The sequence below is a fragment of the Drosophila albomicans genome, unplaced genomic scaffold (genome assembly GCF_009650485.2).
Source record: "Drosophila albomicans strain 15112-1751.03 unplaced genomic scaffold, ASM965048v2 utg000076l_pilon, whole genome shotgun sequence".
Classification (NCBI taxonomy): domain Eukaryota; kingdom Metazoa; phylum Arthropoda; class Insecta; order Diptera; family Drosophilidae; genus Drosophila; species Drosophila albomicans.
In genome coordinates, this window is record NW_026263499.1 from 1 (window position 1) to 24120 (window position 24120).

Consider the following 24120-nt stretch of genomic DNA (forward strand, 5'->3'; position numbering starts at 1 on the left):
AAAACTATTATAGGGGTGTGATGTCGAGCAGCATGTCATATGAGAAAATTTCACAAGTGAATATATATATGACTATGTATATGGAGTGAGTCTGCGCGCATAAGTCTATATAAATAATATATGAAATAATATATAGAAGGCATATGATTAAAAAAGTTAAAAATAATGAGTTCTGTTGTATTATTAAATTGTGCAACAAAAGATACGTTAGATGGTAATACTAATAAAATAAGAGCATTGTAGAAACGTGTCACAAACCTATATAGGGGTGGTGAGGTCGGGCAGGCATGTCATATGAGAAAATTTCACAAGTGAAATATATATGACTATTTATATATGGAGTGTCATGCGGCATAAGTCATATATAAATAATATATGAAAATAATCATATAGAATGGCAATATGATTAAAAAAGTTAAAAATAATGAAGTTTTTACTGTTGCATTATTAAATTAGTGCAACATAAAGATACATTAGGTGGTATACCTTAGTAAAATGAGCTGTTGTAGAAAACGTGTCACAAAACCTATATAGGGGTGGTGATGTCGAGCAGGCATGTCATATGAGAAAAATTTCACAAGTGAAAATATATATGACTATGTATATGGAGTGGTCTTGCCGGCATAAGTCATATATAAATAATATAATGAAATAAATCATATAGAAGGCAATATGATTAAAAAAGTTAAATAATGAAGTTTTACTGTTGCATTATTAAATTAGTGCAACATAAGATACAGTTAGGTGGTATACCTTAGTAAAATGAGCTGGTGTGTAGAAACGTGTCACAAAACCTATATAGGGGTGGTGATGTCGAGCAGGGCCATGTCTATGAGAAAAATTTCACAGTGAAATATATATGATATGTATATGGAGTGAGTCTCCGGCATAAGTCATATATAATAATATATGAAATAATCATATAGATATGATTAAGAAGATCATCTGATAGAACAAAGTTCGTTAGATGTATACTAAATACATTGTAGAAACGTGTCACAAACCTTATTTTTTTTTTTTTTTTTTTCGTCATACATTATTTATTTAAAATCTGTCGTACGGCAAATAATTAAATTTTTGAGCAGCCTGTCGATTAAATTCTCACAAGAGTGTTGGTAGGGTTCTGGAGGGCTAATCATATCTCCTTGGGGCGGTCGAGGGCGGTGTTTTACTTTTAGTCTCTGACGGTTGGCTGTTGTTGTCAGATGTGATGGCATGTGTTTGGTGGTTATGGAGCTATTGATGTAATTCGTGCTCACTTTCGAATTTCTCTTTCTACCAGGGACCTGAGTACCTCGTGATGTGCTGTGTATGGTGGATGAGCGTTCGAGGACTTTCTCGAGCTTGCTCTGCGCCTTTGAGTTTGTCCTGCAGTTTGATTTGCAGGCAGTTCCCCGAGTGGATGCCATAAGGTCGATTGTTAATTACATGTCTTTGGTAGACAGCGTTAAGTGAGCTTTTAGCGAGCGTCTTCAAGAGCATTGGAATTGCTTCAGCCTCTCTTCAGCTGCTTTTCTCTTCTTAGGATGTGTGTGCGCATGTAACCGCCTGTCAGCGTCCATGCCAGGTATTTGGCGAGTGGATTTCGGGAATATATCCCATTGAACTGACAGGCGGGCAATTGCCGTTGCGAGAGTGCAATGATGTGTTTGCTTGGACTTCTCAGGATTTACGCGAGAATGTTCACCTCGCAGCCAGGCTCGATGGGTGTTTAGCTGATTTGAATATTTCCGACGCATCCTCACTGGGGTTCTGCTGTGGAAGGAAGGCTGTGTCCAACCGGCGTATGTGGCAACCAATAGGTTCTCGTGGAAAAATGTGCATGTCCGACTGTGTACACGTGTGACATAGAGGGCCTAGACGCTCCTTGTCGTATTCAACGGTCGATATCCCTATCTTTCATGTGGAGAGAGTCGGCGCAAATCATCCGCATCTGACATAACAGCTTCGTTGTCGAGGTAAGATCGAAATGCGTAATGGGTTGAGCAGTTTTCTCTTAGCTTAAGCTAGTAGCCCTGGGGTGCCAGACTCTGTGACAAGCTTGTCTTCACTATCACCTGGCATTACGGCGCAGCAGTAGTTCTTCTCTCGCGAATTCGTCACGTATCACTTGACTCTAAACACGGTGGCCATTGTTCCGGGTGGAGTGGAACGCCTGAAGCCAAATGATCCGGAATCACCAGCTTCTTCCAGCACTGCAATACTCTGCGCAAAATACCTTTCGAGTATTTGAGAGTTCGACAGCAACTTATCGGACGATAAGAGCCAAGATTGGCTTCAGTTTTGCCAGCGGTTTGGTATAAGAGCGTTACCTTGTAGCGTTTCCAGACATGTGATCAACATGTCCTAGCTAAAGCACCTGCATCGTATTTGTTGGCGAGGCAGTTGAGGCAGGGAGGGGCAAGAAGCTTAACAGCCAGGTGCTCTTCCAATGCATCAGCGCCCGGCGACTTTTATTTCGTCTTGGAGTCTCCGATCTACAAGTTTGACTCATCCACGGACCTAAGCTGCTCTTCTTGGTTGTTGTGGTGTTTTCATCTAATAGTTGTAGGCACGTTGGTAGCTGAGTTCAGGTCGGTGCATCTTTATCGGCTTGAAGGTTCGCTGAGGTGGCCCACAAAAGCTCAGCCGTTCTTGCTTGCGGCCACCCAGGCGCCGACTGCACGGCTGGACTGAGCAACTCTCTTAGTAGGTCGTTATACTGACGAGTGACCTCCAAAGGTTGGCTGTGGTTCTGTCCAGGCTACAACATATGGTCCAGGAACTCTTCAAACGGCTCTGCCTGAGCTTAGGGTATCCTAAGGCTGCCTTTGCGGCTCTGTTAAATACCCTTTTTTATCTCTAGGATTTCTGGATAGGACATACTCGTCGCAACCGTCTCTTCTCAGCTACCTAGCGCAGGCGATTCTGCTGAAGACAAAGTGTAGGACCCTCGTGGGTAGTCTGGGAGAGATTGGGGTTCTGGGGGGAGCATGTGCTTCTTGCGTTGTGCAAGTGTTTGACGTGAGCTGTCGATCGGCGTCTGATCACTTGCTCAGTGCGTTGGTAGATCTTGCACTGGGTTGACATTTCCTTTAGCTCAGCTTTGTTAGGATTGCAGTCTCGTGCTCCTTCTTATATATTCTGGGATGGTGCAGGCTTTTTCTCAGTGCGTTTCGCCGCAGTCATTGCGCTGTGGTCGAGAAAGGTACCGCGTTTAGAAGACAACGAGACTTTGGCACTATCAAATCCTTTGGAGAGGCTCCATGTCCAGGGGTGTCGGGAATTTTGGTCGGTATCGTTGCAGTAGGTGGCTTCCCTGTTGGTGTGGCTACGATGCTCGCTCGCGCTGGATGCCTAAGTCAGTGCGCTTCTTTAGGCGTTGCTGGACTTCGGCATCCCACATCGAGTGCTTTGCGTTGAAATCGCCCGCCAATAAGAACTCGTTATCAACTGCTCGCAGCAGATCAAAATGCATATCTGATCTCTGTCCATTGGGGGGAGGTAGCCGCGGCGACTGTAAGGTCCCTGGTGGTGGGCAGATGGACTTGGCACATTGTACGCCACAGTCTTCTCTAGGTACTCATGCTCGTTGTACTGTTATGCCCGCCTTTCATTCCAATATTGCCGCTCCGCCATGAGCTCTGCCGCTAGGGTGCTAGTCGCGTGGACGATGTCATATCGCTGAAGTCGAGTGTAATCTATTTGGAGAAGGAGTTCAGGATGGAGTTGTCTGTGTTGTGTGTGTGTAAAGGTTATCTAGATCTTCCTGCGCCGCCTATCAGTGCGTAGGTTCAGATCGTTATGTTTAATCCGCGTTTGCATTATGATTTGAATACGGTAGAGCATTTCTCTAGCCCTCATTTATGATCATTACACTATTCATATATGCGCTCACATGGCCTCCCATTACTGGTCTGCAGATTCTCGGCGCAAGAAGTAGCTTTATGTACGATTTAGTAGTTGCACGTTGTGATCTGCTAGGGGCATGGGAACTATCTTGCTGGCACCTCTCTCCTGCGATGCCCTTGGCATAGCTAACTATTTCTCGGGAGCTCGATGTTGCTTGCGTTGGCTCGAATCCTGCTGCTGAGTGGGTTACGCGTTGTAACTGTAGGGGCCTGCCTGCAGGTCCAAAGAACATCACTCTTGCCCCTGTCTTCTTGCTCTCTGGCGGCGTCTCTCCTTCCTTGTAGGGACAGCCTGTTTGTATCGGCGCCGTGCCTGTGGGCTGCGTTAAGGCAGAAAGCGGCTTCACTGGCGTTCTCTTTTGGCATTTCAGCAGTGAGTGCTCGTCTCGCATTGACGCAACGTGGTCTCGAGGTGCGAGTATTCTTTGGTGTTGGCCGTGAAGCTAACCTTGCAGCCGGTCGCAGCGATCGGGGCATCGTGGTTGAATTTGATCGGCGTTCAACCGTGGAACTACCATGGATGACTGCATATCCGTGTTTGTTCTTTGTACTACCTCCTTATGTTTTTTGCCGGCTCCAGGGACTTACGAAGCAAGAAGGTTTAGAGGCTCTCTTGACCCTTTTATGGATTGTGAATCCCGACCTTGTGCCCGTGGCGCCGTAGTTCCTGCTCATTATTGTCTCAAATCGTCGAGTGGTCGTCGAGGCTGCTGACCACCGGTTTGGCGCGTTCGTCGGTTGAAAGGTGTGGAATCTATTTTTATATCGCTCAGGAAAGTCTTTAGTATTGGTAAGGATCTTGTTGGGGTCATTACTCGAAGAAGTTATCTGGCTAGCTTGTATGTGACCTCTTATCATCTTTGGCCTAAGGCGCGAGATGGTTGATAGGTCCTTGAGCTGAGTATCGGATGAAGATTGGCGGTGGCTGATCTCCTGGGTGCTTTTTCCTTTGGTCATGCTTTTTGTGTCTAGGAGGCGCTGTGTCTCTTCGTAATCAATAGAATCTGTTTCATCATCGTCCTCAGATAGGGATTCCATGAGTCTTTTTTAGTCTGCTAATTAATGCAGCTCAGGCTGCCTCGCTGTGTGGCCTTTGTCCTCCTTATCGGCTTTTTGGCATTCTTTGCGCTTTATTTCCCGGCCTCGAGTCGCTGGATCACTATTTTTATATTGATGTTGCCTTACTTTCCATGGCGGCTGGGCTGCCAGCCTGTGAGAAACTGACGCGAATTCGAATTTGAAGGAGTTGAAATTCGCCGCCAAGCGTTGATGTTTTGCTATTTCTGGTTCTGTCTTGGGTGATGTTTGCGACTTTGCTAAACAGCTGCACGACACAGCGCTTTGTGTCCTTGCTTATCATGGTATCGTGACTTGATAGCGTGTGTTTTGCTTTTCGATGGTTTCGTGTTTGAGTGATGTTCGCGGACTCTCTGCTAAAAAGTGATACGAGCTTTAGCTTTCAGAGTCTGTATAAGCTTGGAACTTTTTCACGCAGCAGGCTCACGACTTGGTCAAAGTTCGAAACAGCTGTGATTCAAGCTTTAAGCCCGATGCTTCAAAGCTGGAATTTTCCACGCACATGGTTATTTTTGCATTGGAAAACTCCGATTTTCACATATTAAGAGTGTCACTGTCACTTAATATCGCACTTTGTTGCATTTATGATCACACAGGGAATCTTAAATTCCAGTTCTGTCGGTAATGTTTTTTAGGTTTCTATGGTTCCCACGGAGCACACCGGAGGCACCGTCTGTTCACTTTCGAAAGTTCGTCGCGACTAAAACCTATACATGGTGGCAGTGTGTGTCATCACGTATATATTGTATGGATCATATATTTCAGTTTGCATATGAATTAATAAGCTTATAATTAATTATTAGTCTCTCGCTAAGATTGATTAGAAATGCGTTATATATGCTATTATAGAGCATATAATGTATTTAAATGCTTTTCAAAAGAGACTTGTATCGTAGCTAGTAGCCCTAATATTTGGAATAATCTGAAAAATCCTTAGGCACCATTGTGGGCAAGCATTTTTACCTCATATAAATACTCTTCTACACGTTGAATGCAGAATTAGATAAAATTATCAATTTGTCATCAAATAAAATAATTTGCTTATCCAATTAATTGAGTTTCAATATAAATATGCATGATGTGAGCCAATATATTAGTAAGTTGAAATAAAATGATAGTTTTTGAACGATTATATGCATATATATTATATATATAAGTATATATATTTATATAACAATTGTGAATTATAACTAGCGAACGTGAATGCTATCTAATTATGGCCACATCGCGTATAGTACATGTCAAGTATAACATATACTATATATACAATTATTGAATATTATCGTTTGTTATTCAAAAATATTTGTGAGTTGTCATGTATTTTACATATTTGAAGATTTATGTAATTATATTTTAAATATATTTACATAATGAAATGAACATATATTCTGTTGATCCTGCCAGTAGTTATATGCTGTCTCAAGATTAAGCCATGCATGTCTAAGTACACACGAATTAATAGTGAAACGCAAAATGGCTCATTATATCAGTTATGGTTCCTTAGATCGTTAACAGTTTACTTGGATAACTGTGGTAATTCTAGAGCTAATACATGCAATTAAAACACGGACCTTCTGGAACGTGTGCTTTTATTAGGCTAAAACCAAGCGATCGCAAGATCGTTACACTGGTTTGAACTTAGATAACATCAGATCGTATGTCTCGTACGACGACAGATCTTTCAAATGTCTGCCCTATCAACTTTTTGATGGTAGTATATCTAGGACTACCATGGTTGCAACGGGTAACGGGAAGTCAGGGTTTCGATTCCGGAGAGGGAGCCTGAGAAACGGCTACCACAGTCTAAGGAGGCAGCAGAGCGCGTAACAATTTTCCCACTCTCCCTCCCGCTCGTGGAGGACGTCATATCGTGAGCCCTGTAATTGGAATGAGTACACTTTAAATCCTTTTAACGAAGGACCTATTGGAAGGGAAGTCTGGTGCCATTCAGCCGCGGTAATTCCAGCTCCAATTAGCGTATATTAAGTGTTGCGGTTAAAACGTTCGTAGTTGAACTTGTGCTTCATACGGTGTGCAACTTACAATTGTGTAGTGTACTATACCTTTTTGTATGTAAGACGTATTAGCCGGTGAGTTCTTATATATAATTAGGTACTTGTGCTTTTTTTATGTTCCTCCTATTTAAAACCTGCATTAGTGCTCTTCATCGAGTGTTTTGTGGGCGGGCTACAATTACTTTGAACAAATGTAGAGTGCTCTAAAGCAGGCTTCAATGCATGATATTCTGTGCATGGGATAATGAAATAAGACCTCTGTTCTGCTTCATTGGTTTTCAGATCAAGAGGTAATGATTAATAGAAGCAGTTTTGGGGCATTAGTATTACGACGCGAGAGGTGAATTCTTGGACGTCGTAAGACTAACTTAAGCGAAAGCATTTGCCAAAATGTTTTCATTAATCAAGAACGAAGTTAGAGGTTCGAAGGCGATCAGATACCGCCCTAGTTTCTAACCATAAACGAGCGCTAGCATTGGGTGTAGCTACTTTTATGGCTCTCTCAGTCGCTTCCCGGGACCAAAGCTTTTGGGCTCGGGGGGAAGTATGGTTGCAAAGCTGAAACTTAAAGGAATTGACGGAAGGCCACCAGGATGGAGCCTGCGGCTTAATTTGACTCAACACGGGAAAACTTACCAGGTCCGAACATAAGTGGTAAGACAGATTGATAGCTCTTTCTCGAATCTATGGGTGGTGGTGCATGGCCGTTCTTAGTTCGTGGAGTGATTGTCTGGTTAATTCGATAACGAACGAGCTCAAATATATTAAATAGATATCTTCAGGATTATGGTGTTGAAGTTATATAGCTTCATCATGGTGCAGTAAAGATGTTTATTGTGTTTGATGTGTTTATATAAGTGGAGCCGTACCTGTTGGTTTTGTCCATTTTAAGGACACTAGCTTCTTAAATGGACAAATTGCGTCTAGCAATAATGAGATTGAGCAATAACAGGTCTGTGATGCCTTAGATGTCCTGGGCTGCACGCGCGCTACATGAAAGTATCAACGTGTATTCTCCTAGACGAGAGGTCCGGGTAACCGCTGAACCACTTTCATGCTTGGATTGTGAACTGAAACTGTTCACATGAACTTGGACTCAAGTAAGTGTGAGTCATTAAACTGCATTGATTACGTCCCTGCCCTTGTGCACACCGCCCCTCGCTACTACCGATTGAATTATTTGTGAGGTCTCCGGACGTGATCACTGTGACGCCTTGTGTGTGTTGCGGTTGTTCGCAAAAGTTGACCGACTTGATTATTTAGAGGAAGTAAAAGTCGTAACAAGGTTTTCCGTAGGTGAAACCTGCGGAAGGATCATTATTGTTTTAATGCATCTAACCGTTAATAAATTAAATTTGTTTTTCTCTTTTAGGGAATTGCATATTTAATAAATTATGTAACTAATAAATATAATATTTTATTCAATCATATGAATACAATTATGCAACATATAATAATTTAAATTAGCTAAAAACCGTTTGTCATGTATTATTATTATTATATACTGTATTAAGAGTGTTTATGTGTTTTGGATAAAATAAAAAACTGGTGTCATATGTACCATAATATACATGCGTTTGCAAAATGTATTGTGCATATTCCAGTGCGCATACATTGGTTCGCAACACCAAAGAAAAAACAATGTTGTACCTGTTTGCAGGTTAACGCTTTACATATGTTGATCATAATAAATAAATTAGCTAAATATACTTGTCATATATCTTATTATTATCGATTATGTAAAACTAAGACATTTCCGCAACATTTATTTAGGTATAAAAAAAAAATTTTATTGAAGGAATTGATATATGCCAGTAAAAATGGTGTATTTTTATTCTTTCAATAAAAATATTCTTGACGTAATGAAATAAAAAAAAAATTGTATCACTCTAAGCGGTGGATCACTCGGCTCTGGGTCGATGAAATAACGCAGCAAACTGTGCGTCATACGAATGTGAACTGCGGACACATGAACATCGACATTTTGAACGCATATCGCAGTCATGCTTTATGTTATTTAATTAATTTTTTAGTGCTGCTTGGACTACATATGGTTGAGGGTTGTAGACTATGCTAAATAAGTTGTTTAAAATTTTTCGGAATTTTAAGCACATTGTATATTATTGATATATAAGTGTGAATCTAAAAGTTCTCGCTTAAGATATTCATAATATGAATAATAAATTGAAAATACTAACTCTGTTGCATGAGAAATTTGAAGAATTAATATGTTCTTTATTCATTTCAAATAATATTGAGGAATGTCTAGCATAAAATATATTATTTTATAAACTAGAATTGCTCTTATAACGAATATGGTATAAAGAATAATTTGTGAATATATTATGGACCTTCAAGAAAAAAATAGTATATATTTCAAAATAGGCAGAGAATTGTCTATAAGTGTAATTAAACAACTCAACTCATATGGACTACCCCCTGAATTTAAGCATATTAATTAGGGGAGGAAAAGAAACTAACAAGGATTTTCTTAGTAGCGGCGAGCGAAAAGAAATCAGTTCAGCACTAAGTCACTTTGTCTATATGGCAAATGTGAGATGCAGTGTATGGAACGTCAATATTCTAGTATGAGAAATTAACGATTTAAGTCCTTCTTAAATGAGGCCATTTACCCATAGAGGTGCCAGGCCCGTATAACGTTAATGATTATTAGATGATGTTTCCAAAGAGTCGTGTTGCTTGATAGTGCAGCACTAAGTGGGTGGTAAACTCCATCTAAAACTAAATATAACCATGAGACCGATAGTAAACAAGTACCGTGAGGGAAAGTTGAAAAGAACTCTGAATAGAGAGTTAAATAGTACGTGAAACTGCTTAGAGGTTAAGCCCGATGAACCTGAATATCCGTTATGGAAAATTCATCATTAGAATTGTAATATTTAATCAATATTATAACGATAGTGTGCATTTCATTCCATATAAGGACATTGTAATCTATTAGCATGTATGGAATTTATCAAACAATTTTGATAAGAGTTTATTTAAATTAGAGTGCTTGCATTTTAACATAAATATAATTTCAAAAATTTGATAAAGTGCTGATAGATTATATGAGACCAGTGCGTTAATTTTTCGGAATTATATAATGGCATGATTATCATTGATTTTTATGTTTATTATAAGCACTTGTATGATTAACAATGCGAAAGATTCAGGATACCTTCGGGACCCGTCTTGAAACACGGACCAAGGAGTCTAACATATGTGCAAGTTATTGGGATATAAACCTAATAGCGTAATTAACTTGACTATTATTGGGATTAGTTTTTTAACTATTTATAGTTGATTAACGCAATCCCGGGGCGTTCTATATAGTTATGTATATAATAATATTTATATTATTTATGCCTCTAACTGGAACGTACCTTGAGCATATATGCTGTGACCCGAAAGATGGTGAACTATACTTGATCAGGTTGAAGTCAGGGGAAACCCTGATGGAAGACCGAAACAGTTCTGACGTGCAAATCGATTGTCAGAATTTGAGATATAGGGGCGAAAGACCAATCGAACCATCTAGTAGCTGGTTCCTTCGAAGTTTCCCTCAGGATAGCTGGTGCATTTAACTGTTGTATAAAATAATCTTATCTGGTAAGCGAATGATTAGAGGCCTTAGGGTCGAAACGATCTTAACCTATTCTCAACTTTAAAATGGGTAAGAACCTTAACTTTCTTGATATGAAGTTTAAGGTTATGATATAATGTGCCCAGTGGGCCACTTTTGGTAAGCAGAACTGGCGCTGTGGGATGAACCAAACGTAATGTTACGGTGCCAAATTAACAACTCATTCAGAAACCATGAAAGGCGTTGGTTGCTTAAAACAGCAGGACGGTGATCATGGAAGTCGAAATCCGCTAAGGAGTGTGTAACAACTCACCTGCCGAAGCAACTAGCCCTTAAAATGGATGGCGCTTAAGTTGTTATACCTATACATTACCGCTAAAGTAGATGATTTATATTACTTGTAATATAAATTTTTGAAACTTTAGTGAGTAGGAAGGTACAATGGTGTGCTTAGAAGTGTTTGGCGTAAGCCTGCATGGAGCCGTCATTGGTACAGATCTTGGTGGTAGTAGCAAATAATCGAATGAGACCTTGGAGGACTGAAGTGGAGAAGGGTTTCGTGTGAACAGTGTTGATCACGAGTTAGTCGGTCCTAAGTTCAAGGCGAAAGCCGAAAATTTTCAAGTAAAAAAAAGTAACTAAAATTTATATTTGTCATAATTAAAAAACTTGAATAATTTTGAACGAAAGGAATACGGTTCCAATTCCGTAACCTGTTGAGTATCGTTTGTTATTAAATATGGGCCTCGTGCTCATCCTGGCAACAGGAACGACCATAAAGAAGCCGTCGAGAGATATCGGAAGAGTTTTCTTTTCTGTTTTATAGCCGTACTACCATGGAAGTCTTTCGCAGAGAGATATGGTAGATGGGCTAGAAGAGCATGACATATACTGTTGTGTCGATATTTTCTCCTCGGACCTTGAAAAATTTATGGTGGGGACACGCAAACTTCTCAACAGGCCGTACCAATATCCGCAGCTGGTCTCCAAGTGAAGAGTCTCTAGTCGATAGAATAATGTAGGTAAGGGAAGTCGGCAAATTAGATCCGTAACTTCGGGATAAGATTGGCTCTGAAGATTGAGATAGTCGGGCTTGATTGGGAAACAATAACATGGTTTATGTGCTCGTTCTGGGTAAATAGAGTTTCTATCATTTATGGTAGTTTCTTGTTCCCCGGATAGTTTAGTTACGTAGCCAATTGTGGAACTTCTTGCTAAAATTTTTAAGAATACTAGTTGGGCAACAGCTAGTTCTTTTAAATTATAACGATTATCAATTAACAATCAATTCAGAACTGGCACGGACTTGGGGAATCCGACTGTCTAATTAAAACAAAGCATTGTGATGGCCCTAGCGGGTGTTGACACAATGTGATTTCTGCCCAGTGCTCTGAATGTCAAAGTGAAGAAATTCAAGTAAGCGCGGTCAACGGCGGGGAGTAACTATGACTCTCTTAAGGAGGGATCAATGGGTCTGCAGAAGGGAATAATGGTTCATTTATCAGCAATGGCAAGTGGACTACCGTCCTTCGTTAGTCAGATCAAGTCGACTCATAGGCAACATGTGCCCCACTTAACTTGTGCCTCCTCGTGGTGTCCTCCGGGTGCTGGACCGATTAGTTTCGGCAGCAGCGAATATGAGCGGCGAAAGGGCCATTGGTTTACCACCCCGATGGTCCTGAAAACTGATGGTGCAAACTTAATAACATGCCTCGGATAGCTGAAAGTTATTCAGTGAATTCTCCTACGGCATCCGTAGGAGCCCATCAGGGAAGGAACGTAGATGCTAATCCAGTTGTTGGACATCTATGTGTGGAATGCGGCCGATCTTTTGGAACAAAGACGGTTTAGGCGTCCACATGTCGCGTCAGCACAAAGACAGGCTTGATGAGCTTCGTACGCGTGTTGACGTGAAAACCAGGTGGTGTGAGGAAGAATTGGCCATGATGGCGAGGAAGGAACTTTGAGCTCATAGCAAATGGCGAGAGGTTCATTAATAAAAAGCTGGCGTTGCATTTTCCAGAACGCAGCGTCGATGCTATTAAAAAGTGTCGACAGAGGGATAATTATAAGGCAAAAATCGAGCAGCTAAGAGGCAAGCGGCTCTTATCCCCGAAATTAGTGAACCACAAACATTACGCGCCGCCTAGTATAAGTGGGCTTGAGTCTTCTTCTTCAATGTCAGAGTCGGTTCAATCACACCATCGATACATTCGGACGACGTCCTCATGCGGATACTGCGGGGCTTCGGCCCTGTGGATGTAATCGATCGTGGAGAGTCGAGGTTCTGCAATCTATCATTGATGGAGCGCAGACTTCGGGCAAAGAAGCAACTCTCCAGTGTTTGTCTAACTATCTCCTGGAAATTTTTCCGAATCGAAACGAAGGTCGGTTTCGGCGAGAGTCTTTCCTGAGCCTCGCAATAGGAGACAAAATAGAAGGCAGCAGTTCGCTAGGGTTCAGCGTAACTGGACAAAACATAAAGGTCGATGCATTGGATCCTTGCTTGCAGGACCCGACGAGTCGGTAATGCCAAACCAAGAGATTATGGAACCATACTGGAGAGAAGTCATGACACAGCAGAGCCTTTCCTCTTGCAATAGCACCGTGCCCCATATGGACACTTGCTTGAGGGGGTATGGTCACCTATTACGTCTAGGGACCTGCAATTGCATCAAGTGCCATTGACTTCTTCTCCCGGACCGGACGGAATATCTCAAGAACTGCAGGAGTATTCCCAGTGGTGTTATGCTTCGCATAATGAACCTTATTCTCTGGTGCGGCAAACTACCCACACTCTTCCGAATGGCTCGAACCGTTTTCATCCCGAAGACGGTAAGAGCATCCCGACCAGAAGACTTCCGTCCGATATCGGTGCCTTCTGTCATAGTTAGACAACTCAATGCCATCTTGGCATCTCGATTGGCCTCATCAGTCGATTGGGATCCGCGTCAGCGGGGTTTCTTCCTACTGACGGTTGCGCCGATAACGCGACAAATAGTTGACTTAATCCTGAGGGACACCATAGACGTCATGCGTCGTGTTATATCGCGACACTTGATGTCAGCAAAGCGTTTGACTCTGTGTCTCACGCAGCGGTAATTGACACCCTATCCGCGTATGGTGCACCAACGGGTTTTGTTGACTACGTACGTAGCTTGTACTTGGGAGGTGGCACTAGTCTCAATGGTAAAGGCTGGAGATCAGAGGAATTCGTCCCTGCTAGAGGTGTGAAGCAGGGTGACCCTTTGTCTCCACATATGTTTCAACTTGGTCATCGACCGGTTGCTCAGGTCTCTACCGGACGAGATTGTGTCAGTGTCGGAAATGCCAAAACAAACGCTGCAGCGTTCGCAGACGATCTGGTGTTGTTTGCTTCTACACCGAAGGCCTTCAGGCATTATTGGATACCACGGTCTCCTTTTGGCGTCCGTTGGGCTGACCCTAAACGCTAATAAGTGTTTTACTGTTAGTGTCAAGGGGCAACCGAAGCAGAAGTGTACTGTGATCGAATCACGGAGCTTCTGTGTAGGTTCGCGCACGTGTCCAAGCTTGAAGCGTTCGGAGGAGTGGAGGTATCTCGGCATTCAGTTCACCGCTACAATCCGACTGAGGACATTGGTCCCAGATTGGATATCATATCGCGGTCCCCCCTGAAGCCACAGCAGAAGTTATTCGCCCTCAGAACTGTCCTCATTCCACAGCTATATCACAAGCTAACCCTTGGTAGTGTGGCAATAGGCGTTTTGAGAAAGTGTGACAGACTGGTACGGTCGGTCGTAAGGAAATGGTTAGATCTTCCTATGGATGTGTCAGTAGCATTCTTCCATGCCCCCCCACACAAGTGGGGGTCTCGGTGTTCCCTCAGTTCGAAGGACAGCTCCAATGCTGCGCATACAGAGGCTAACGAACATAAAATGGCCCCACCTCGAGCAATCCGAGACGGCCAGTTCGTTCCTTAGTGCGGAAATTCGGAGGGCCCGAGATAGGTGCAAGGCATCGGGAGACGCGGCTCTGGATACACGCCTTTTGATCGATTCGTACTGGGCGGATAGGTTGCACTCCTCTGTTGATGGTAGCGGTCTCCGTGAAGCAGGGCGTTATGCTCCGCAACACGGGTGGGTTGTCGCACCCACGCGTTTGTTAACTGGAAAAGCTTATTTGAATGGGATCAAACTGCGGATAAATGCCCTACCCACGCGGTCTCGTACCACGAGGGGAAGCACGAATTGGAGAGGCAGTGTCGTGCAGGATGTGATGCTCCCCCGAATCACTAAACCACATTCTGCAGAAGTGTCATCGTACGCATGGGAGGCGGGTGGCTAGACACAACAGTGTAGCTAATTATCTCAAGCGGGGACTTGAGACGAGAGGCTACTGTCATTGCTGAACCAAGTCTGCAGGGAGAGAACAGGATATATAAGCCGGACCTGGTGGTTTTCGACCAGATCACACTATAGTGATCGACGCTCAGGTTGTGACTGACGGACTTGATCTTGACCAAGCTCATCAGAGTAAGGTTGAGATCTACGACAGACAGGACGTACGAACGGCTCTGGTTCGGGATTATCGGGCACATGAGGACATTAAAATCGTTTCTGCTACGCTAAACTGGAGGGGCATCTGGAGCTATCGGTCGGTAAAACGACTGAGAGCACTGGGAGTCCTTAACGCTGGTGATAGCAATATTATCAGTACCAGGGTGGTAGATGGCGGAGTCTGCGGCTTTAAGACGTTCATGTTCCATACTGGATATCGCCAAGGAGTGGGTTAGCACCGAGGTTTACTTTCCTCATTGAAAGTCAACTACACTGGCCAACATCTATTGTGTACAAAGTAAAGGGAAAACAGTCATATGACGTGCCATTCATATATGGCATTGTTGTGTGGGCAAATTCATTTCCTACAAAAAAAAAAAAAAAATAGCCAAATGCCTCGTCATCTAATTAGTGACGCGCATGAATGGATTAACGAGATTCCTACTGTCCCTATCTACTATCTAGCGAAACCACAGCCAAGGGAACGGGCTTGGAATAATTAGCGGGGAAAGAAGACCCTTTTGAGCTTGACTCTAATCTGGCAGTGTAAGGAGACATAAGAGGTGTAGAATAAGTGGGAGATATTAAATTTCGGTTTAGTATCGACAATGAAATACCACTACTCTTATTGTTTCCTTACTTACTTGATTAAATGGAACGTGTATCATTTCCTAGCCATTATACGGATATATTTATTATATCTTATGGTATTGGGTTTTGATGCAAGCTTCTTGATCAAAGTATCACGAGTTTGTTATATAATCGCAAACAAATTCATTAATGAGAGAGTGCATTTATGTGTTCTTAAATTAAAAATTTGGTATAACTCCAATTACTCAGGTATGATCCAATTCAAGGACATTGCCAGGTAGGGAGTTTGACTGGGGCGGTACATTCTCTCAAATAATAACGGAGGTGTCCCAAGGCCAGCTCAGTGCGGACAGAAACCACACATAGAGCAAAAGGGCAAATGCTGACTTGATCTCGGTGTTCAGTACACACAGGGACAGCAAAAGCTCGGCCTATCGATCCTTTTGGTTTAAAGAGTTTTTAACAAGAGGTGTCAGAAAAGTTACCATAGGGATAACTGGCTTGTGGCGGCCAAGCGTTCATAGCGACGTCGCTTTTTGATCCTTCGATGTCGGCTCTTCCTATCATTGTGAAGCAAAATTCACCAAGCGTTGGATTGTTCACCCATGCAAGGGAACGTGAGCTGGGTTTAGACCGTCGTGAGACAGGTTAGTTTTACCCTACTAATGACAAAACGTTGTTGCGACAGCATTCCTGCGTAGTACGAGAGGAACCGCAGGTACGGACCAATGGCACAATACTTGTTCGAGCGAACAGTGGTATGACGCTACGTCCGTTGGATTATGCCTGAACGCCTCTAAGGTCGTATCCCCGTGCTGGACTGCAATGATAAATAAGGGGCAATTTGCATTGTATGGCTTCTAAACCATTAAAAGTTTATTATTCATTTAATAGACGACGATGGATGTGATGCCAATGTTACATATAACATAGTAAATTGGGAGGATCTTCGATCACCTGGTGCCGCGCTAGTTATATATTAAAACATTATTTAATACAATGACAAAGCCTTGAATCAATTGTAAACGACTTTTATAACAGGCAAGGTGTTGTAAGTGGTTGAGCAGCTGCCATACTGCGATCCACTGAAGCTTATCCTTTGCTTGACGATTCGATAAAATATATATGTTTAAGGCATATATAAAAAAATATATATATATATATTATATATATAAATATGCAAAATTGTATGCATAATTATTAATTATGTGTTATACAATTACGCATATAAGAAGAAAATTTATATAATATATAAATATATTATATATATATAAATAAATAATATATCTATGTGTACAAAATATACTTGTGTATTTTAAATATGCATTTATTTAGTATGCGTTAGTTATATATATTTATTTGGTAGCAAAAGGAACGCCATTATATTAGTGGCGAAAATTAATAATATGCATAGTAAGTATATCTATGTATACAAAATACTTGCATATTTTATATATGCATTTATTTATTATGCGTTGGTTATATATATTTATTTGGTAGCAAAAGGAACGCCATTATATTAGTGGCGAAAATTAAGAATATGCATAGTATATCTATGTGTACAAAATACTTGCGTATTTTATATATGCATTTATTTATAATGCGTTGGTTATATATATTTATTTGGTAGCAAAAGGAACGTCATCATATTAGTGGCGAAAATTAAGAATATGCAAAGGTATAACTATGTGTACAAAATACTTGCGTATTTTATATATGCATTTATTTAGTATGCGTTAGTTATTTATATTTATTTGGTAGCAAAAGGAACGCCATTATATTAGTGGCGAAAATTAAGAATATGCATAGTAGTATATCTATGTATACAAAAAATACTTGCATATTTTATATATGCATTTATTTATTATGCGTTGGTTATATATATATTTATTTTTGGTAGCAAAAGGAACGCCATTATATTAGTGGCGAAAATTAAGAATATGCATAGTATATCTATGTGTACAAAATACTTGCGTATTTTATATATATACATTTATTTATTATGCGTTGGTTATATATGAATTTGGTAGCAAAAGGAACGCCATTTATTAGTGGCGAAAATTAAGAATATGCATATATATATGTACAAAAATATATGCGTTTTAGCATTTATTTATATGCGTTAGTTGTATATATATTATTTTGGTAGCAAAAAGGAACGCCATTATATTAGTGGCGAAAATTAAGAATATGCATAGTATATCTCTATGTGTACAAAATACTTGCATATTTTATATTATGCACATTTATTATGCGTAGCAAAGGAACGCCATTATATTAGTTTGGTAGCAAAAGGACGCCATTACAATAGCATATTAGTGGCGTAAATTAAGAAATATGCATTTATAGTATATATATGTTTATAATAGCATTATATATACTATGTGTATTATATATATACATATGATTGCCGATTTTAGTGCGTATAAAAATATACATGCATTTATTTATATGAGATATATTTTGAATTTGGTAGCAAAAGGACGCCTTGGTGAATATTTTGGCAACATTAGCCATATGATATGAGGTTGTGTACCGAGAGATGAGTTCAACTTTGACAAAAAATTTCAACATATGAAAATTGAAGAAAAACTTTTTTAAATATCATTTTATACTGTTTATTAATATAATGAGATAAGATTTTGAATTTAACTTGAGAAAAAGATTTTTTGGACTTGGTGAATTTTTTATTGAACTGCAGCCATATGATATGAGGTTCTACCGAGAGATGAGTTCAACTTTGACAAAAAATTTCAACATATGAAAATTGAAGAAAAAACTTTTTAAATATCATTTTATATAGTTTATTAATATAATGAGATACAGATTTTGAATTTAACTTGAGAAAAAAATTTTTTGGACTTGGTGAATTTTTTATTGAACTGCAGCCATATGATATGAGGTTCTACCGAGAGATGAGTTCAACTTTGACAAAAAATTTCAACATATGAAAATTGAAGAAAAAACTTTTTAATATATTTTATACAGTTTATTAATATAATGAGATAAGATTTTGAATTTAACTTGAGAAAAAGATTTTTTGGACTTGGTGAATTTTTTATTGAACTGCAGCCATATGATATGAGGTTCTACCGAGAGATGAGTTCAACTTTGACAAAAAATTTCAACATATGAAAATTGAAGAAAAAACTTTTTAAATATCATTTTATACAGTTTATTAATATAATGAGATAAGATTTTGAATTTAACTTGAGAAAAAAATTTTTTGGACTTGGTGAATTTTTTATTGAACTGCAGCCATATGATATGAGGTTCTACCGAGATATGAGTTCAACTTTGACAAAAAATTTCAACATATGAAAATTGAAGAAAAAACTTTTTAATATCATTTTATACAGTTTTTTAATATAATGAGATAAGATTTTGAATTTAACTTGAGAAAAAATTTTTTGGACTTGGTGAATTTTTTATTGAACTGCAGCCATATGATATGAGGTTCTACCGAGATATGAGTTCAACTTTGACAAAAAATTTCAACATATGAAAATTGAAGAAAAAACTTTTTTAATATATCATTTTATACAGTTTATTAATATAATGATGATAAGATTTTGAATTTAACTTGAGAAAAAAAAAATTTGGTGACTTGGTGAATTTTTTTATTGAACTGCAGCCATATGATATGAGGTTCTACCGAGATATGAGTTCAACTTTGACAAAAAATTTCAACATATGAAAATTGAAGAAAAAAACTTTTTAAATATATCATTTTATACAGTTTATTAATATAATGAGATAAGATTTTGAATTTAACTTGAGAAAAAATTTTTTGGACTTGGTGAATTTTTTATTGAACTGCAGCCATATGATATGAGGTTCTACTACCGAGATATGAGTTCAACTTTGACAAAAAATTTAATAATCAAATTATTGATAACAAAATAATGAAGTATGAATTAAATTAGTGCCACATAAAGATACAAGACCTTAGTAAAATGAGCGGGTTGTAGAAAACGTGTCACAAAACCTATATAGGGTGGTGATCGGGCAGGCATGTCATATGAGAAAATTTCACAAGTGAAATATATATGTCTATGTAATAGTTTTTAATATATAAATAATATATGAAGATAAGAGGCAATATGATTTTAAAAAGTTAAAAATAATGAAGTTTTACTGTTGCATTATTAAATGGCAACATAAATTTTTTAGGTGAACCTTAGTAAAATGAGCCATTGTAGAAACGTGTGTCAGGTTCTATAGAGATATGAGTTCAACTCATATGACAAAAATTTTCACAAGTGAAATATATATGACTATGTATATGGAGTGTAGTCTTGCCGGCATAAGTCATATATAAATAATATATATGAAAATAATCATATAGAAGGCAATATGATTAAAAAAGTTAAAAAATAATGAAGTTTTACTGTTGTATTATTAAATAGTGCAACATGCATACGTTAGATGGTAATACTTAGTACATTAGGTGGTAGAAAACGTGTCACAAAACCTATATAAAATGAGGTCGAGCAGGCATTGTATGAGAAAATTGTCACAAAATATATATGACTATATAGGGGTGGTGAGTCGGGCAGGCATGAAAATCATATAATGAAAAAGTTAAAAATAATGAAGTTTTCACATTATGAATAAATATACATTAGGTGGTATACCTTATATAAAATGAGCTGCATTGTAGAAAAACGTGTCACAAAACCTATATAGGGGTGGTGATGTCGAGCAGGCATGTCATATGAGAAAATTTCACAAGTGAAATATATAATACATATGTATATGGAGTATATGCCGGCATAAGTCATATAAATAATATATGATTATTAGAAGCAATATGATTAAAAAAGTTATAAATAATGAAGTTTTTACTGTTGCATTATTAAATTAGTGCAACATAAAGATACATTAGGTATACCTTAGTAAAATGAGAGCTGGTTGTAGAAAACGTGTCACAAAACCTATATAGGGGTGGTGATGTCGAGCAGGCATGTCATATGAGAAAAATTTCACAAGTGAAATATATATGACTATGTATATGGAGTGAGTCTTGCCGGCATAAGTCATATATAAATAATATATGAAAATAATCATATAGAAGGCAATATGATTAAAAAAGTTAAAAATAATGAAGTTTTACTGTTGTATTATTAAATTAGTGCAACATAAAGATACGTTTAGATGGTATACCTTAGTAAAATGAGCTGGTTGTAGAAAACGTGTCACAAAACCTATATAGGGGTGGTGAGGTCGGGCAGGCATGTCATATGAGAAAAATTTCACAAGTGAAATATATATGACTATTTATATGGAGTGTCATGCCGGCATAAGTCATATATAAATAATATATGAAAATAATCATATAGAAGGCAATATGATTAAAAAGTTAAAAATAATGAAGTTTTACTGTTGCATTATTAAATTAGTGCAACATAAAGATACATTAGGTGGTATACCTTAGTAAAATGAGCTGGTTGTAGAAAACGTGTCATAAATATTTGAGGCAGCCTTGTCGATGCCTCACCAAGAGATGGTTGGTAGGGTTATGGAGGAAATCATCATCCTATGGAAGGAGGGGATTTTCTTTTAAGTCTTCTGACGGTTTGGCTGTTGTCCAAGATGTGCAACATGGCCATGTGTTTGGGTGGTTATGGAGCCTGTTGATGTAATTCGTGCTCACTTTTCGAATTCATCTTCTACCCAAAACCCTGAGTACCTCGTGGATGGTGCTGTTGTCATGGTAAGGCATGAGCGTTCGAGACCATTCTCAGAGCCTTGTTCTGCAGCCTTTGGACTCCTGCAGTTGGATTTGCAGCAGCAGTGCCGGCATGGATGTCATAAGTCCAGATTGGCTTAATGATGGTTTGTATATAGCAGTTTAAGTTTGCTTTTAAAGCTTCGAGCGTAATGAAGTTTGGAATTGCTGCATCTCTTCAGCCTGCTTTCTCATAAGGATGTGTTAGGCGCCATGTTAACCGCCTGTCGAGCGTCATGCCCAGGTATTTGGGCGTGGGATTTCGGCATATATTCCCCATTGAGACTGACAGGCGCGGCAATTGCCGTTGCGGAGTGCAAATGTGGTTTGCGTGGACTTCTCAGGTTTACCGAGTGTTCCACCTCGCAGCCAGGCTTCGATGGTGTTTAGCTGATTTGAATTATTTCCGACGCATCCTGAAGGGTTCCTGCTGTGGCAAGGAGGCTGTGTCTAATGTATGTGGCAACCAATAGGTTTCGTTGAAAATGTAGCATGTCCGCTGTGTACAACGGTACAATAAGGGCCTAGGACGCTACCTTGTAGTACACCGGCTCGATACCTATATGGTAGATGGTGATCTCGAGCATCTGACATGTCAGCTTCTGTTGTCGAGGTAAGATTTCAGAAATGAAATAATGGGTGAGGCAGTTTATCTGGCTTAAGCAGTAGCCTGCCAGACTCTGTCGAAGCTTGCTTCACGTCATCATTACGGCGCAGCATGCAAAAGTTAAAAATATTGAATGCGCCAGTATCACTTTGATAAACGGTGCATTGTTCCGGGGGTGGAGTGAGAACGCCTGAAGCCAAACTGGTGATCCGGAATCAACCCAGCTTCTCTTCAGCACTGGCAATACTCTGCGCAAAAATACTCTTATAGAGATTTGTCATGTATCGACAGTCAAACTTATCGGACGATAAGAGCCAAGATTGGCTTCAGGTTTGCCAGGTTGGGTATAAGAATTACCTCTGCTCGTTTCCAGATGTTGGAAATGTCCTTAGCTGAAAGCACCTGCTGTATATTTGGCGAGGAGTTGTAGTAGGGAGGGGGAAGAAGCTTAACAGCCAGTGCTTCAATGCATCAGCGCCCGGCGATTTATTCGTCTTGAGTCATATGATCTCAAGTTGACCTCATCCACCGAGACCATAGCTGAGCTCTTATGGTTGTTGTCTTGGCCGGCAAGTTCATATATACGTTGCGTAGCTGAGATATCCAGGTCGGTGCATCTTATTATGGCTTGAAGGCTTCGCTGAGGTGCTTACAAAATATATCAGCTCGTTTTGCTCTGTGCGGCACCAATTAGTTGCGCCACTATGCACGTGGACTGTGGTAGCAATAATATTATAAGAGCATTGTAGATGAATCACAAAACCTATAAGGCAATATGATTCGGGCAGGCTGTCATATGAGAAGTCTTCAAACTGCTCTGCATGAGCTATTATATGGTGCAACATGCTGGCATTAGGCATATATAAATACTATATGAAAATAATCATTCTGGAAGGCAACGTGATTAAAAACCTATATAGCTTACTAGCGTTGCATGTCGAGAATTAGGTGCAGACATCAAGTATGAGGAAAGGTGGTATCTGGTGAAATATGAGCTGACTATGTATTGTGCATGTGTCGTGAGCTTGCCGGCGTTGTACTGTCGGTGGCATAAGATCATACTGAAAATGAATATTAGAAGGCAATTGTGAAATATTGCAGTCTGGAGTCATATCGTGCTATGTTGATCATCCTGGATGTGCAGCTTATCTCAGTTTGTTATTAAATAATATAATTGTGAATAAGATATATTATGATTAAAAAAAGTTAAAAATAATAGCATTAGTTCAATGAGCTGGTGTATAGAAAAGCTCCGTGTCACAAGAAACTTATATTTGGGGTGGTGATGTCGAGCAGGCATGTCATATGAGAAAAAATTTCACAAGTGAAATATATATGACTATGTATATGGAGTGAGTCTTGCGCGGATAAGTCATATATAAATAATATAGGTTGCTAATCATATAGAAGGGTGCTATGATTAAAAAAGTTAAAAATAATGAAGTTTTACTGTTGCATTATTAAATTAGTGCAACATGATAGATACATTAGGTGGTATACCTTAGTAAAAATGAGCTGGTTGTAGAAACGTGTCACAAAACATATATAGCAGCGTTTGTACTATTGAAAATGTCGAGCATATATGAGATGTCTATGAGTCAGCGTGGATAAGTCATTACCGTGATATATGATATGTATATCATGATAGAAAGTTCACAAGTGAATATATATAATATGAAAATAATCATATAGAAGGCAATATGATTAAAAAAGTTTAAATAATGAAGTTTTACTGTTGTATTTAAATTAGTGCAACAAAAAGATACGTTAGATGGTAATACTAAATAAAATAAGAGATTGTAGAAAACGTGTCACAAAACCTATATAGGGGTGGTGAGGTCGGGCAGGCATGTCATATGAGAAAAATTTCACAAGTGAAATATATATGACTATTTTATATGGAGTGTCATGCCGGCATAAGTCATATATATAAATATATATGAAAATAATCATATAGAAGGCAATATGATTAAAAAAGTTAAAATATAATTTTACTGTTGCATTATTGATGTGCAACATAAAGATAGGTGGTATGTAATATGAGAAAAACGTTTCACAAAATGATATGTGGATGTATGAGTGGCA

The 24120-nt window shown here is 39.2% G+C and overlaps 1 pseudogene; it reads left to right on the plus strand.

The window, feature by feature from the left end:
• Window positions 1-9395: 9395 nt before the first annotated feature.
• LOC117577156 (large subunit ribosomal RNA) lies at window positions 9396-16812 on the plus strand (annotated as a pseudogene).
• Window positions 16813-24120: the final 7308 nt, after the last annotated feature.